Source organism: Ranitomeya imitator, chromosome 1 (genome assembly GCF_032444005.1).
Source record: "Ranitomeya imitator isolate aRanImi1 chromosome 1, aRanImi1.pri, whole genome shotgun sequence".
In the NCBI taxonomy this organism is placed as follows: domain Eukaryota; kingdom Metazoa; phylum Chordata; class Amphibia; order Anura; family Dendrobatidae; genus Ranitomeya; species Ranitomeya imitator.
The window spans coordinates 248,971,191-248,987,967 of NC_091282.1; the positions used below are offsets into that span (position 1 = coordinate 248,971,191).

Sequence of the window (16,777 nt, forward strand, 5' to 3'; positions counted from 1 at the left end):
TACCCTATCTTTAACATTGGGTACGCAGGCCAAGCGGATGCCTCTGCATGCGTTGTTTTAACGCTGCGCCGACCGCAACAAAATGCAACATGTTGCGTTCGACGCAGTTCAGCGCATCGTCAAAACGACACGTGCCTGTGTACCCAATGTTAAAGATAGGGGATGCATGCAGACGTAGGCGGAGCTGAAAGAAGAGGTGTAGCAGTGGGTGGGGCTTAACGGAGGAAGAAGGCTGCCGAAAGCTGGTGTGAAACCAGTCTTAGACAGGTAAACCACTCTTGAAACAATGTTCACTTGTACAAGCATTTAACCCCTCAGTGACGGGGCCAATTTTTTAAAATATGACCAGTGTCACTTTATGTAGTAATAACTCTGGAATGCTTCAACATATTCCATTGATTTTGAGGTTGTTTGTTTTCCTGACATATTAGACTGTATGATAATGGTAAACGTGGGCTAATGATAAACTTGGGTTAATATGTTTTGCTTTATTTTGTAAAAATATCAGAAATTTAAAAAAATAGAAATTTTCAAATTTTGAATGATTTTCCCTCTAAGGCCGGAGTCACACTAGAGAGGAATACGGACGAGTGCTATGCGAGAAAAAAAAAATTGCATAGCACTCGGACCAATGTTAATCTGTTGGGCAGCTCCCATCACTTTTTTTTTTCACGGCCGTATTATATGTGCGAGTGAAATTGCACTATGCTGCGATTTGCACCGTATATCAGCCGAGAATCCCCAATGAAAGTCTGTTTATGCAAGAAAAACTCATACCACACGGGCCATCAGTGTGACTTGCGAGAAATACGCAACGGTGTCCTTTGAAAGGCTTGCAATTCAGGTGCAGTGTACAGTAAAATCACACTGACAGCTTACAATAATTACAAATAGTTAATTTGTCAGCTTCTGTCAAATCATTGCAGGATAGGAGACATGGTTTACATACAGTAAACCATTGCAGAACGGTTAGATTTATATAGGTCAGTGACTAATACGGTGAGTAGTATGTGTGTGTGTAAAATTTGGGACCTGTATGTATTTAATAAAAATGTTTTCACTGAAAAAACTGGCGTGGGCTCCCACACAATTTTCTGTGCCACAGAGGGAAAGTCAGTGACTGAGGACAGATATTATAGCCTAGAGAGGGACCATGGTTATTGCCACCCCAGAAAAGGTGCATCCGTAAGATGCGCCAATTCTGGCACTCAGCCTCTGTTCTCACTGCCCTGTAGCGGTGGCATATGGGGTAATAAGGGGCTAATGTCACCTTTGTATTGTAAGGTGACAGTAGGCCAGCTTACTAATGGAGAGGTGTCTGATAGATGCCTCTCCATTACTAACCTGTGGGCGTGATGTTACTTGACAATAAAATGGTGACATCAACCCCACAAATCTGAGCCCCACTGCTACAGGGCAAGTGGGAAGAGCGAGGCTAAGTACCAGAATTGGCAGATCTATAAGATGCGCCATTTCTGGGATGGCTGAGAGCTGATGGTTTTTAGCCTCTGGGGCTGCCAATATCCATGGCCTCTTCACAGACTATTAATATCAGCCTACAGCTTTTATTGGGGGACCCCATGTCAATATTTTGTGTCCCACTGTAAAATAGCCAGTAAAGGCTAAGCAAACAGCTGTGAGCTGATATTAATAGCCTGGGAACCTTTATGGTTATTGGCTCCTTTCCAGAATATTAACATCAGCTGTCAGCTTTCCCTCTGCTGGTTATGAAAATTATGCCGTGCTAGATATAGACACTGACATACACAGCAGCGCGTCCGCCCCGATGCTCTTTTCTGACTCCTTTCTCAGGCCCCCAAAAAAGTGTTAACTAAGTACCCTTTATTTTCTTGCACTGTAGCCGTTCACTTACTACAGGGTATTCAATCATTGTTTCTGTCCCACCTCCCCCCCCTACATAAAGTACGACCACTATCTATATGCCTTTATATACAGCATTCTAGAATGCTGTGTATATATAGTAGGCCCACTGCCTGTATACCCTTATATACAGCATTTTATAAAGCACAACCACTATCTGCTTTGCTAGTCTTAATCCGGGGCCTTCTCCTCTTCTATCACCGTCCTTCTTTCTTTGAGTCGATGACGCGTCCTATGTCATCCACACGGTGTCTTCCATCGTGCTCCTGTGCATCGCACTTCTTTCTGCCCGTTACAGTACTTTGCTTTGTGCTCGGCAGAGAAGTGTTCCTGCACAGAAGCGTGATGAGGGAGGTTGTGTGGATGATGTAGAACACATCATCCACGGGAAGGACTGTGCCGGATGAAGACCAGCACCAAACATAACACCGGACCACCCCGTAGGTGAGTATAAGAAGTTATTTACATTATGCACATTGGCTTAGGGACATACCGTATATACTCGAGTAGAAGCTGACCCCCCCCCCCCCCTAATTTTGCCACAAAAAACTGGGAAAACTTAATGACTCGAGTATAAGCCTTAGGGTGGAAAATGCAGCAGCTACTGGTAAATGTCAAAAATAAAAATAGATACCAATAAAAGTAAGATTAATTGAGACATCAGTAGGTTAAGTGTTTTTGAATATCCATATTGAATCAGGAGCCCCATATAATGCTCCATAAAGTTTATGATGGCCCCATAAGATGCTCCATATTAAAATATGCCCCATATAATGCTGCACAAATGTTAATAATGGCCCCATAAGATGCTTCATAGAAACTTTTGCCCCATACAATGCTGCATAAAGGTTGATGGCCCCATAAGATGCTCCATAGATTTTACTCCATAGATTATGCCCCATGAGATGCTCCACACATTATGCCCCATGAGATGCTCCACACATTATGCCCCATTTGATGTTCCTGCGAATAAAATAAAAAAAAAACACATACTCGCCTCTCTTCGCTCAGGCCCCCAGCACTTTCCACTGCTGAATATCGCGCAATGCTCAACTCCCCCGTCATACTCACCTGCTCCCGACGCGGTCCCTGGCAGCTTCTCACTGTCAGATGGTCTCCGGGAGTCGGCAGCGTCTTCCTATGTTCAGCTGTCACGAACAGCTCATTAAAGTAATGAATATGCATCCATATTCATTAATGAGCGGTTCCACGTGACCGTTGAACAAAGGAAGAGCTGCCCGGAGACCATCGGACATGCAGGGACCGCGCCGGGAGCAGGTGAGTATGTGACAGCCGCCGCTCCCCCTCCCCCGCCGACAATGACTTGAGTATAAGCCGAGAGGGTCACTTTCAGCCCAAAAAAGTGGGCTGAAAATCTCGGCTTATACTCGAGTATATATGGTATGTACGGTACAGCACTGTAGAAGGGTGTGTATAAGGGCATATAGGTTCTGGTGGTACTATATATGGGGAAAACCTGGTGACAGGTTCCCTTTAAGAAACCTATGGAACTAGGTAAAAAATAGCATTTTTTGGATGGTGAAAAACTTGTAATTTAAATATTGATGAAGGCTGAGCTGCAGGTGGTCTGTGTCTCTTCATAAGTTTAAGGCCGGGGTCACACTAGCGTAGAATACGGACGAGCGCTATGTGAGAAAACATCGCATGGCACTCGGACCAGTGTTAATCTATGGGGCAGATCACATCTGTGATTATTTTTTCATGCCGAATCGGCATACGAGAACAATCGCAGCATATATACCTGACAGGGGCCCATACATTCTGATATCATCAGTAATATATACCTGACAGGGGCCCATACATTCTGATATCATCAGTAATATATACCTGACAGGGGCCCATACATTCTGATATCATCACTAATATACACCTGACAGGAGCCCGTACAGTCTATATCTACAGTAATATATACCTGACAGGGGCCCATACATTCTGATATTATCACTAATATACATCTGACAGGGGCCCGTACATTCTGATATCAGTAATATATACCTGACAGGGGCCCATACATTCTGATATCATCAGTAATATATACCTGACAGGGGCCCATACATTCTGATATCATCACTAATATATACCTGACAGGGGCCCGTACAGTCTGTATCTACAATAATATATACCTGACAGGGGCCCATACATTCTGACATCAATAATATATACCTGACAGGAGCTTGTACAGTCTGTATCTACAATAATATATACCTGACAGGAGCCCGTACAGTCTGTATCTACAATAATATACACCTGACAGGAGCCCGTACAGTCTGTATCTACCATAATATACACCTGACAGGAGCCCGTACAGTCTGTATCTACAATAATATATACCTGACAGGAGCCCGTACAGTCTGTATCTACCATAATATATACCTGACAGGAGCCCGTACAGTCTGTATCTACAATAATATATACCTGACAGGAGCCTGTACAGTCTGTATCTACCATAATATATACCTGACAGGAGCCCGTACAGTCTGTATCTACAATAATATATACCTGACAGGAGCCCGTACAGTCTATATCTACAATAATATATACCTGACAGGAGCCCGTACAGTCTGTATCTACCATACTATATACCTGACAGGAGCCCATACAGTCTATATCTACAATAATATATACCTGACAGGAGTCCGTACAGTCTATATCTACAATAATATATACCTGACAGGAGCCCGTACAGTCTGTATCTACCATAATATATACCTGACAGGAGCCCGTACAGTCTGTATCTACAATAATATATACCTGACAGGAGTCCGTACAGTCTATATCTACAATAATATATACCTGACAGGAGCCCGTACAGTCTGTATCTACCATAATATATACCTGACAGGAGCCCGTACAGTCTGTATCTACAATAATATACCTGACAGGAGTCCGTACAGTCTATATCTACAATAATAAACACCTGACAGGAGCCCGTACAGTCTGTATCTACAATAATATACACCTGACAGGAGCTAGTACAGTCTGTATCTACCATAATATATACCTGACAGGAGCCCGTACAGTCTGTATCTACAATAATACATACCTGACAGGAGCTTGTACAGTCTGTATCTACAATAATATATACCTGACAGGAGCCCGTACAGTCTATATCTACAATAATATATACCTGACAGGAGCCCGTACAGTCTGTATCTACAATAATATACACCTGACAGGAGCCCGTACAGTCTGTATCTACAATAATATACACCTGACAGGAGCTAGTACAGTCTGTATCTACCATAATATATACCTGACAGGAGCCCGTACAGTCTGTATCTACAATAATATATACCTGACAGGAGCTTGTACAGTCTGTATCTACAATAATATATACCTGACAGGAGCCCGTACAGTCTGTATCTACCATAATAAACACCTGACAGGAGCCCATACAGTCTAGTGTCTTCACCAGTGAGCTGACTAGACTGTATGGGCTGCAGTCAGGACCTGGCAGGAGCCCATATATTCTGCTGGTTTTAATAATTTATACCTTGAAGGAGCACATACAGTCTAGTGTCATGTATTTACTGCAGTCAGGGCCAGGCAGCAGCCCATAAAGTCTGCTATCTTCAAGAATATATACCTGACTGCAGCCCATACACTCTAGCATCTTCAGTAGTGAGCCTGCTACACTGTATGGGCTGCAGTCAGGCACCTGGAAGGAGCCCATACAGTTTAGCATCTTCAGTACTGAGCCAGCTACAATGTATGGGCTGCAGTCAGGACCTGGAAGGAGCCCATACACTCTAGCATCTTCACAGTGAGCCGGCTAGACTGTATGGGCTGAAGTCAGGTGACCTGGAAAGAGCCCATACACTCTAGCATCTTCAGTACTGAGCCGGCTAGAGTGTATGGGCTGCAGTCAGGAAACCAGGAAGGAGCCCATACACTCTAGCATCTTCACCAGTGAGCCGGCTAGAGTGTATGGGCTGCAGTCAGGACCTGGAAGGAGCCCATACACTCTAGGCTCAACCGTGCGATGACGGAGGAAAAAAACAAGATGGCCGCGATCTCTCACAGCTGTGACGTAGCAGCCCAGGGCGTGCCCAAGTCACAGCTGAGAGGCAGGAGGAGCGGTCGGAGCCCGACTGTTGGCTCCTATGCCCATGGCTGCCGTAAGTGAGGTGTGCAAGTGTCGTGTCCAGACACTTACACCCACACTAATGAAAATGGCGGCCTCCAGTGGCAAAAGTAAAAATGAATAAATAAAAAAGCATTAAAGCACTATATTTACTTTTGTATTAAAAATAATTGATATATAATCAATAATTATTAATACAAAAACTAAAATCACGGCACCCTCCCTTTAACCCCTCTGTGACCTTAGACGTACTATCCCGTCGAGGTGCCCTGGGCTTATCTGACCCTGGACGGGATAGTACGTCATAGCGATCGGCAGCGCTCACGGGGGGAGCGCCGCCGATCGCGGCCGGGTGTCAGCTGCTTATCGCAGCTGACATCCGGCACTATGTGCCAGGAGCGGTCACGGACCGCCCCCGGCACATTAACCCCTGGCACACCGCGATCAAAGATGATCGCGATGTGCCGGCGGTGCAGGGAAGCACCGCGCAGGGAGGGGGCTCCCTGCGGGCTTCCCTGAGCCCCCCGCAGCAACGCGATGTGATCGCGTTGCTGCGAGGGTCTCCTCACCTCCCTCCCTGCTCGAGCCCCGGATCCAAGATGGCCGCGGATCCGGGTCCTGCAGGGAGGGAGGTGGCTTCACAGAGCCTGCTTAGAGCAGGCACTGTGAAGGCTGCAGCGCTGCATGTCAGATCAGTGATCTGACAGAGTGCTGTGCAAACTGTCAGATCACTGATCTGTGATGTCCCCCCCTGGGACAAAGTAAAAAAGTAAAAAAAAATTTTCCAAATGTGTAAAAAAAATAAAAAAAAATATTCCAAAATAATGAAAAAAAAAAAAAATATTATTCCCATAAATACATTTCTTCATCTAAATAAAAAAAAAAAAGTACACATATTTAGTATCGCCGCGTCCGTAACGACCCGACCTATAAAACTGTCCCACTAGTTAACCCCTTCAGTAAACACCGTAAGAAAAAAAAAAAAAAAAACGAGGCAAAAAACAACGCTTTATTATCATACCGCCGAACAAAAAGTGGAATAACACGCGATCAAAAGGACAGATATAAATAACCATGGTACCGCTGAAAGCGTCATATTGTCCCGCAAAAATAGAGCCGCCATACAGCATCATCAGCAAAAAAATAAAAAAGTTATAGTCCTGAGAATAAAGCGATGCAAAAATAATTATTTTTTCTGTAAAATAGTTTTTATCGTATAAAAGCACCAAACCATAAAAAAATGATATAAATGAGGTATCGCTGTAATCGTACTGACCCGAAGAATAAAACTGATTTATCAATTTTACCAAACGCGGAACGGTATAAACGCCTCCCCCAATAGAAATTCATGAATAGCTGGCTTTTTGTCATTCTTCCTCACAAAAATCGGAATAAAAAGCGATAAAAAAATGTCACGTGCCCGAAAATGTTTTCAATAAAAACGTCAACTCGTCCCGCAAAAAACAAGACCTCACATGACTCTGTGGACCAAAATATGGAAAAATTATAGCTCTCAAAATGTGGTATTGCAAAAAATATTTTTTGCGATAAAAAGGGTCTTTCAGTGTGTGACGGCTGCCAATCATAAAAATCCGCTAAAAAACCCGCTATAAAAGTAAATCAAACCCCCCTTCATCACCCCCTTAGTTAGGGAAAAATAAAAAAAAATGTATTTATTTCCATTTTCCCATTAGGGCTAGGGTTAGGGCTAGGGTTAGGGCTAGGGTTAGGGTTAGGGCTAGGGTTAGGGCTAGGGTTAGGGCTAGGGTTAGGGCTAGGGCTAGGGTTAGGGCTAGGGCTAGGGCTAGGGTTAGGGTTAGGGTTAGGGCTAGGGTTAGGGCTAGGGTTGGGGCTACAGTTAGGGTTGGGGCTAAAGTTAGGGTTAGGGTTTAGATTACATTTACAGTTGGGAATAGGGTTGGGATTAGGGTTAGTGGTGTGTCAGGGTTAGAGGTGTGGTTAGGGTTACCGTTGGAATTAGGGTTAGGGGTGTGTTTAGATTAGGGTTTCAGTTATAATTGGGGGGTTTCCACTGTTTCGGCACATCAGGGGCTCTCCAAACACGACATGGCGTCCGATCTCAATTCCAGCCAATTCTGCGTTGAAAAAGTAAAACAGTGCTCCTTCCCTTCCGAGCTCTCCTGTGTGCCCAAACAGGGGTTTACCCCAACATATGGGGTATCAGCGTACTCAGGACAAATTGGACAACAACTTTTGTGGACCAATTTCTCCTGTTACCCTTGGGAAAATACAAAACTGGGGGCTAAAAAATAATTTTTGTGGGAAAACAAAAAGATTTTTTATTTTCACGGCTCTGCGTTATAAACTGTAGTGAAACACTTGGGGGTTCAAAGTTCTCACAACACATCTAGATAAGTTCATTGAGGGGTCTAGTTTCCAATATGGGGTCACTTGTGGGGGGTTTCTACTGTTTAGGTACATTAGGGGCTCTGCAAACGCAATGTGACGCCTGCAGACCAATCCATCTAAGTCTGCATTCCAAATGATGCTCCTTCCCTTCCGAGCCCTCCCATGCGCCCAAACGGTGGTTCCCCCCCACATATCGGGTATCAGCGTACTCAGGACAAATTGGACAACAACATTTAGGGTCCAATTTCTCCTGCTAACCTTGGAAAAATACAAAACTGGGGGCTAAAATATAATTTTTGTGGGAAAAAAATTTTGTTTTATTTTTATGGCTCTGCATTATAAACTTCTGTGAAGCCCTTGGTGGGTCAAAGTGCTCACCACACATCCAGATAAGTTCCTTAGGGGGTCTACTTTCCAAAATGGTGTCACTTGTGGGGGGTTTCAATGTTTAGGCACATCAGTGGCTCTCCAAACGCAACATGGCGTCCCATCTCAATTTCTGTCAATTTTGCATTGAAAAGTCAAACTGCGCTCCTTCCCTTCCGAGCTCTCCCATGCGCCCAAACAGTGGTTTACTGCCACATATGGGGTATCAGCGTACTCAGGACAAATTGGACAACAACTTTTGAGGTCCAATTTCTTCTCTTACCCTTGGAAAAATAAAAAATTGGGGGCAAAAATATAATTTTTGTGAAAAAATATGATTTTTTATTTTTACGGTTCTGCATTATAAACTTCTGTGAAGCACTTGGTGGGTCAAAGTGCTCACCACACATCCAGATAAGTTCCTTAGGGGGTCTACTTTCCAAAATGGTGTCACTTGTGGGGGGTTTCAATGTTTAGGCACATCAGTGGCTCTCCAAACGCAACATGGCGTCCCATCTCAATTCCTGTCAATTTTGCATTGAAAAGTCAAATAGCGCTCCTTCCCTTCCGAGCTCTCCCATGCGCCCAAACAGTGGTTTACTGCCACATATGGGGTATCAGCGTACTCAGGACAAATTGGACAACAACTTTTTGGGTCCAATTTCTCCTGTTACCCTTGGTAAAATAAAACAAATTGGAGCTGAAGTAAATTTTTTGTGTAAAAAAGTTAAATGTTCATTTTTATTTAAACATTCCAAAAATTCCTATTAAACACCTGAAGGGTTAATAAACTTCTTGAATGTGGTTTTGAGCACCTTGAGGGGTGCAGTTTTTAGAATGGTGTCACACTTGGGCATTTTCTATCATATAGACCCCTCAAAATGACTTCAAATGAGACGTGGTCCCTAAAAAAAAATGGTGTTGTAAAAATGAGAAATTGCTGGTCAACTTTTAACCCTTATAACTCCCTAACAAAAAAAAAAATTGGTTCCAAAATTATGCTGATGTAAAGGAGACATGTGGGAAATGTTACTTATTAAGTATTTTGTGTGACATATCTCTGTGATTTAATTGCATAAAAATTCAAAGTTTGAAAATTGCGAAATTTTCAAAATTTTCGCCAAATTTCCGTTTTTTTCACAAATAAACGCAGGTACTATCAAAGAAATTTTACCACTATCATGAAGTACAATATGTCACGAGAAAACAATGTCAGAATCACCAGGATCCGTTGAAGCGTTTCGGAGTTATAACCTCATAAAGGGACAGTGGTCAGAATTGTAAAAATTGGCCTGGTCATTAACGTGCAAACCACCCTTGGGGGTAAAGGGGTTAAAGAAAACAGTTATTTTATAGTTCTGGTAATGGGATTAGGGTGTTTTAACCCCTTAGCGACCGCCGATACGCCTTTTAACGGCGGCCGCTAAGGGTACTTAAACCACAGCGCCGTTAATTAACGGCGCTGTGGAAAAAGTCCATAGCGCCCCCCAGAGGCCGATTTTCTCCGGGGTCTCGGCTGCCGAGGGTAGCCGAGACCCCAGAGAACATGATTCGGGGTTTTTTTAACCCACCCCGCATTTGCGATCGCCGGTAATTAACCGTTTACCGGCGATCACAAAAAAAAAAAAAAAAATGCGATCTCTTTTTAATTTCTCTGTCCTCCGATGTGATCGCACATCGGAGGACAGAGAACAGGGGTCCCAGGTGGCCCCCCAATACTCACCTAGCTCCCCCGATGCTCCTCGTGTCTCCCGGTGGGCGCCGCCATCTTCAAAATGGCGGGCGCATGCGCAGTGCGCCCGCCGGCCGGCACCGGGAGAATCTTTGGGGTCTCGGCTGCCGGGGGTAGCCGAGACCCCAAAGAGCACGATCGGGGTCGGTATTACCGACCCCTGTTTTGCAATTGCCGGTAATTAACTGTTTACCGGCGACGGCAAAAAAAAAAAAAAAAAAAGTAAAGTGTAATTCTCTGTCCTCTGATGTGATCGCACATCAGAGGACAGAGAAATAGGGGGATTCGGGGACCCTAGCATACTCACCTAGGTCCCTGGATCCTCTTGCTGCTCCTCCTGGCCGCCGGCAGCAGAACATGGCGGACGCATGCCCAGTGCGCCCGCCATCTGTCTCCATCTGCCGGCCGGCAGGAGAACAGCAGTTGGGGCTAAAATTAGGGTTAGGGTTAGGGTTAGGGGTAGGGTTAGGGGTAGGGTTAGGTTAGGGTTAGGGGTAGGGTTAGGTTAGGGTTAGGGGTAGGGTTAGGTTAGGGGTAGGGTTAGGTTAGGGTTAGGGGTAGGGTTAGGTTAGGGGTAGGGTTAGGTTAGGGGTAGGGCTAGGGTTAGGGCTAGGGTTGGGGCTAAATTTAGGGTTAGGGTTGGGGCTAAATTTAGGGTTAGGGTTGGGGCTAAATTTAGGGTTAGGGTTGGGGCTAAACTTAGGGTTAGGCTTCTTTCACACTTACGTCGGTACGGGGCCGTCGCAATGCGTCGGCCCGACATACCGACGCACGTTGTGAAAATTGTGCATAACGTGGGCAGCAGCTGTAGTTTTTCAACACATCCGCTGCCCAATCTATGTCCTGGGGAGGAGGGGGCGGAGTTACGGCCACGCATGCGCGGTCAGAAATGGCGGATGCGACGTACAAAAAAACGTTTCATTGAACTTTTTTTGTGCCGACGCTCCGCCAAAACACAACTGATCCAGTGCACGATGGACGCGACGTGTGGCCATCCGTCACGATCCGTCGGCAATACAAGTCTATGGGCAAAAAACGCATCCTGCGGGCACATTTGCAGGATCCGTTTCTTGTCCAAAACGACGGATTGCGATGGAATGCCAAACGACGCAAGTGTGAAAGTAGCCCTAGGGCTAGGGTTAGGGTTGGGGCTAAAGTTAGGGCTAGGGTTGGGGCTAAAGTTAGGATTAGGGTTAGGGTTTGGATTAGGGTCAGGGTTGGCATTAGGGTTACGCTTGGGATTAGGGTTAGGTTTGGGATTAGGGTTAAGGTTAGGGTTGTGATTAGGGGTGTATTGGGATTAGGGTTAGGTTTGAGGTTAGGGTTGAGATTAGGATTAGGGGTGTGTTGGATTTAGGGTTTTGATTAGGGTTATGGTTGACATTAGGGTTGTTTTGGGGTAAGGGTTGTGATTATGGTTAGGGTTAGTGATTAGGATTATGGATGAGGTTGGGATTAGGGTTAGGGGTGTGTTGGGGTTAGGGTTGGAGCTAGAATTGGGGGGTTTCCACTGTTTAGGTACATCAGGGGGTCTCCAAATACGACAGCCAATTTTGCGCTCAAAAAGTCAAATGGTGCTCCCTCCCTTCTGAGCTCTGCCGTGCGCCCAAACAGTGGGTTACCCCCACATATGGGGCATCAGCGTACTCGGGATAAATTGGACAACAACTTCTGGGGTCCAATTTCTCTTGTTACCCTTGTGAAAATAAAAACTTGGGGGCTACAAAATCTTTTTTGTGAAAAAAATAATATTTTTTATTTTCACGACTCTGCATTCTAAACTTCTGTGAAGCACTTGGGCATTCAAAGTTCTCACCACACATCTAGATAAGTTCCTTGGGGGGTCTAGTTTCCAAAATGGGGTCACTTGTGGGGGGTTACTACAGTTTAGGTACATCAGGGGCTCTGCAATCGCAACATAATGCCCACAGACCATTCTATCAAAGTCTGCATTCCAAAAAGGCGCTCCTTCCCTTCCGAGCTCTGCCGTGCGCCCAAACAGTGGTTTACCCCCACATATGGCGCATCAGCGTACTCGGGATAAATTGGACAACAACTATTGCAGTCCAATTTCTCCTGTTACCCTTGTGAAAATAAAAACTTGGGGGCTACAATATCTTTTTTGTGGAAAAAAATAATATTTTTTATTTTCACGACTCTGCATTCTAAACTTCTGTGAAGCACTTGGGCATTCAAAGTTCTCACCACACATCTAGATAAGTTCCATGGGGGGTCTAGTTTCCAAAATGGGGTCACTTGTGGGTGATTTCTACTGTTTAGGCACATCAGGGGCTCTCCAAACGCGACATGGCGTCCGATCTCAATTCCAGCCAATTCTACATTGAAAAAGTAAAACGGCACTCTTTCTCTTCCAAGCTCTGCGGTGCGCCCAAACAGTGGTTTACCCCCACATATTGGGTATCGACGTACTCAGGAGAAATTGCACAACAACTTTAGTGGTCTAATTTCTCCTGTTACCCTTGTGAAAATAAAAATTTGTGGGCGAAAAGATCATTTTTGTAGAAAAAATGCAATTTTTTTTTTTCACGGCTCTACGTTATAAACTTCTGTGAAGCACATGGGGGTTCAAAGTGCTCGCCACACATCTAGATAAGTTCCTTAAGGGGTCTAGTTTCCAAAATGGTGTCACTTGTTGGGGGTTTCCACTGTTTAGGCACATCAGGGGCTCTCCAAACGCGACATGGCGTCCAATCTCAATTCCAGCCAATTCTACATTGAAAAAGTAAAACGGCACTCCTTCTCTTCCAAGCTCTGCGGTGCGCCCTAACAGTTGTTTACCCCCACATATTGGGTATCAGCGTACTCAGGAGAAATTGCTCAACAACTTTTGTGGTCTAATTTCTCCTGTTACCCTTGTGAAAATAAGAATTTGTGGGCGAAAAGATCATTTTTGTGTAAACAAAAGCGATTTTTTATTTTCACGGCTCTACGTTATAAACTTCTGTGAATTACTTGGGGGTTCAAAGTGCTCACCACACATCTAGATAAGTTCCTTAAGGGGTCTAGTTTCCAAAATGGTGTCACTTGTGGGGAGTTTCCACTGTTTAGGTACATCAGGGGCTCTCTAAATGTGACATGGTGTCCGATCTCAATTCCAGCCAATTCTGCATTGAAAAAGTCAAACGGCGCTCCTTCACTTCTAAGTTCTGCGGTGCGCCCTAACAGTGGTTTACCCCCACATATGGGGTATTGGCGTATTCAGGAGAAATTGCATAACAAAATTTATGGTTACATTTCTGTTTTTACACTTGTGAAAATAAAAAAAATGGTTCTGAATTAAGATGTTTGCAAAAAAAAGTTAAATGTTCATTTTTTCCTTCCACATTGTTTCAGTTCCTGTGAAGCACGTAAAGGGTTAATAAACTTCTTGAATGTGGTTTTGAGAACCTTGAGGGGTGTAGTTTTTAGAATGGTGTCACACTTCATTATTTTCTATCATATAGACCCCTCAAAATGACTTCAAATGTGATGTGGTCCCTAAAAAAAAAAAAAATGGTGTTGTAAAAATGAGAAATTGCTGGTCAACTTTTAACCCTTATAACTCCCTAACAAAAAAAAATTTTGTTTCCAAAATTGTGCTGATGTAAAGTAGACATGTGGGAAATGTTATTTATTAACTATTTTTCATGACATATCTCTCTGATTTAAGGGCATAAAAATACAAAGTTTGAAAATTGCAAAATTTTAAAAATTTTCGCCATATTTCCGTTTTTTTCATAAATAATCGCAAGTAATATCGAAGAAATGTTACCACTAACATGAAGTACAATATGTCACGAAAAAACAATCTCAGAAACAGCGGGATCCGTTGAAGCGTTCCAGAGTTATAACCTCATAAAGTGACAGTGGTCAGAATTGCAAAAATTGGCCTGGTCATTAAGTACCAAATTGGCTCTGTCACTAAGGGGTTAAATGTGAGCACATAAGATTTTTCAGTTATTCCCAATGTTTGCTTTTCTCTGTGTCACACTACATCATCACAGGCAGGATGTGTCACTGACAGGTGAGACTTCTGCAAAACTGCTCTATTGTAAGGGGAACAACAAAATGAGAAGTAGAGTACACATACAATTTCAATCCTCCTCAATCCACAGATAAATCAATGGCAAAACAATAAATACGAGGGCTCATTCAGACGTCCATTTTTTAAGGCTATAACGCGCACCTATGAGTCTATAGGGCTGTTCACATAGCAGTTTTTTTTTTTTTGGAGGGGGGGGGGGTGGGGGCAGACCGAGTGATCTGCATAAAATTGTGGAAATACTCAGATACTGATCCAAGCGTCAGATCAAAAATCACCAATGCAAGTATATGGGTCAGTTTAAAAAAAAAAAGAAAACACAAAACAAACAAACAAACATGGGCAGAACTGTGATGCTTTCCGTTTGCTGTCCGTTTTTCAAGGACTGGTTCATAGCAGCTGTGGAATTTTCTTTTCTCCTCATCTGATGAAAGTCTGTCTCTTTAGTGTACGTGAAAAAAAATGAAAAATCCGGTGTTTGAGCTCTAAGGCAGAGAGCAGAACGATGCAGCTGCAGCAAAAACATTTAAGTCAAGTTCTCATTTGACGTGTTTGCTGTATTTTTTATGCTAATTTTCAGCTGCGTTTTACAGTACCGGCAAAGCCTAGCCTCAGAAATCTCATGCACACACTGTTTTATTTTTGTCATCAGTATTTTATGCTTTGCAGCGTTTTTTCTAGACAGAGCATGTCACTTCTTTGACTTGAATCGGTGGGGAAAAAACGCTGAAAAAAAGGAACCAAAATCGTAGGCATCATGTTTTGTTGCATTTTTTTGTGCCAAAACCTGATTCTATGGAATAGGACTTTTGCACAAAAATGCACAAGAGACAAATCTAGCATACCAAAACAGCCAGAAAAAAACGCACAGAAAATTATGCAAGAAAAAAAAAATGGTGTTTTTCTGCAGCTTCTTTCTTGTTAAGAGATCAGGTTTTGCTGCAGAAAATAAAAAAACACTGAAAAAACGCCTAGATGTGGACTTACCCTTAATATTGTTTGTAAGAAGTTTGTGATAAGAACTTAACACAAAAAAAAACAAAAAACAAAACACAGTTCTGACCTTCTTTTGATCTTATATTACCCCAGCAGCAATTCACTGTTGCTAAAAAGCCAATATTAAATCCGGTCCCCGTTCCAGTGAGTTTCTCTGGCTGCAGTAGAATTTAGAACGTTCCTTTACACTTGGGAATATTCGGCTAATCAGGCTTCACTTATTCCATCTTTGCATAGAGCGCATCCAGTTTGCACGTTTCCAAGGGAACCGATGTGTGATCTACTGCAGTGGTCTGCAAAGCATTTCTAATTAACCTCAAAAGCCCCCAATGCTATAGAGGCAATATGGGCACTGCAGACCCCTGTGATAGACAGGGACATTAACAATACATGGAAAGTAAAGCCCTCTGCCTCATATTAAACGCAAATCATTATTACAGCCTTCCATCATGTCAGAGGATAACCATGGCTCAAATCCTATCTGCTGCTGGATCCCTGCTGCCAGGGTTTAGCAAAATTAAGAGATTTCATGTGATAATTTTCCTCTCCTTTGGGTGTGATGCATGTTTAGTCCCCCCATCAATGAGACGGAGCTGAATTGGGAGAAAAACTGCAACACTATATTGGTGGAGCAGCTTAGTGTAGCAGCGGTGTATTCTCCGTGTACAAGTAAATTTCACATTTAAATTGTCAAAAAAAGAATTGTTTTTTTTAATTCTTGGAAAAAATAAAAACGACTGCAAAAACAATATCTCAATGTATTCTCCCTTGCCGTGCTCTTTTAATCTTCTTATCTATATTTCTTGTATACTACAAATATAAAAATAATTGGAATTTCCGTAGCCTTAATAATTATTGAGGAGCGAGTGTGCACGGATGAGGTGTTATCAGAGCACGCTTATGTTCTAATAGACGATCTTCGGCATGCTCGAAAACTATGCTCAGGTCGCGGTGGCTACATGTCTTGGGGCTGGTAGGCAATCCCTGTATGTGTTGCGGCTGTCGAACAGCCGGGAGACATGCAGCCACAGCGAGTCGAGCACAGTTTTCAAACATGTTGAAGATCCTCTATTAGCACTATTAATAATTTATTTCATTAAAAAAAAAACGGGATGAATAATAGATGACAAAAAAAAAAAAAAAAAAAAAAAAACAGCTCTATGTTTATGAAAAAAAATAATTTCCAACCAAAAGCGAACATTTTTCTAGATATTTAAAGTGAACCCAACAGGAGGCAGAATTTATTACAGACCGGCCACATTATTGCAGCCCAGTATGTGTTACT

General features: G+C 43.3%; 1 protein-coding gene across 3 annotated transcripts in view; it reads right to left on the minus strand.

The window, feature by feature from the left end:
* CAMKK2 (calcium/calmodulin dependent protein kinase kinase 2) overlaps positions 1–16,777 on the minus strand; it is a 159,974-nt gene that overhangs the window by 67,515 nt on the left and 75,682 nt on the right. The gene's annotated exons all lie outside the window — the stretch shown is intronic.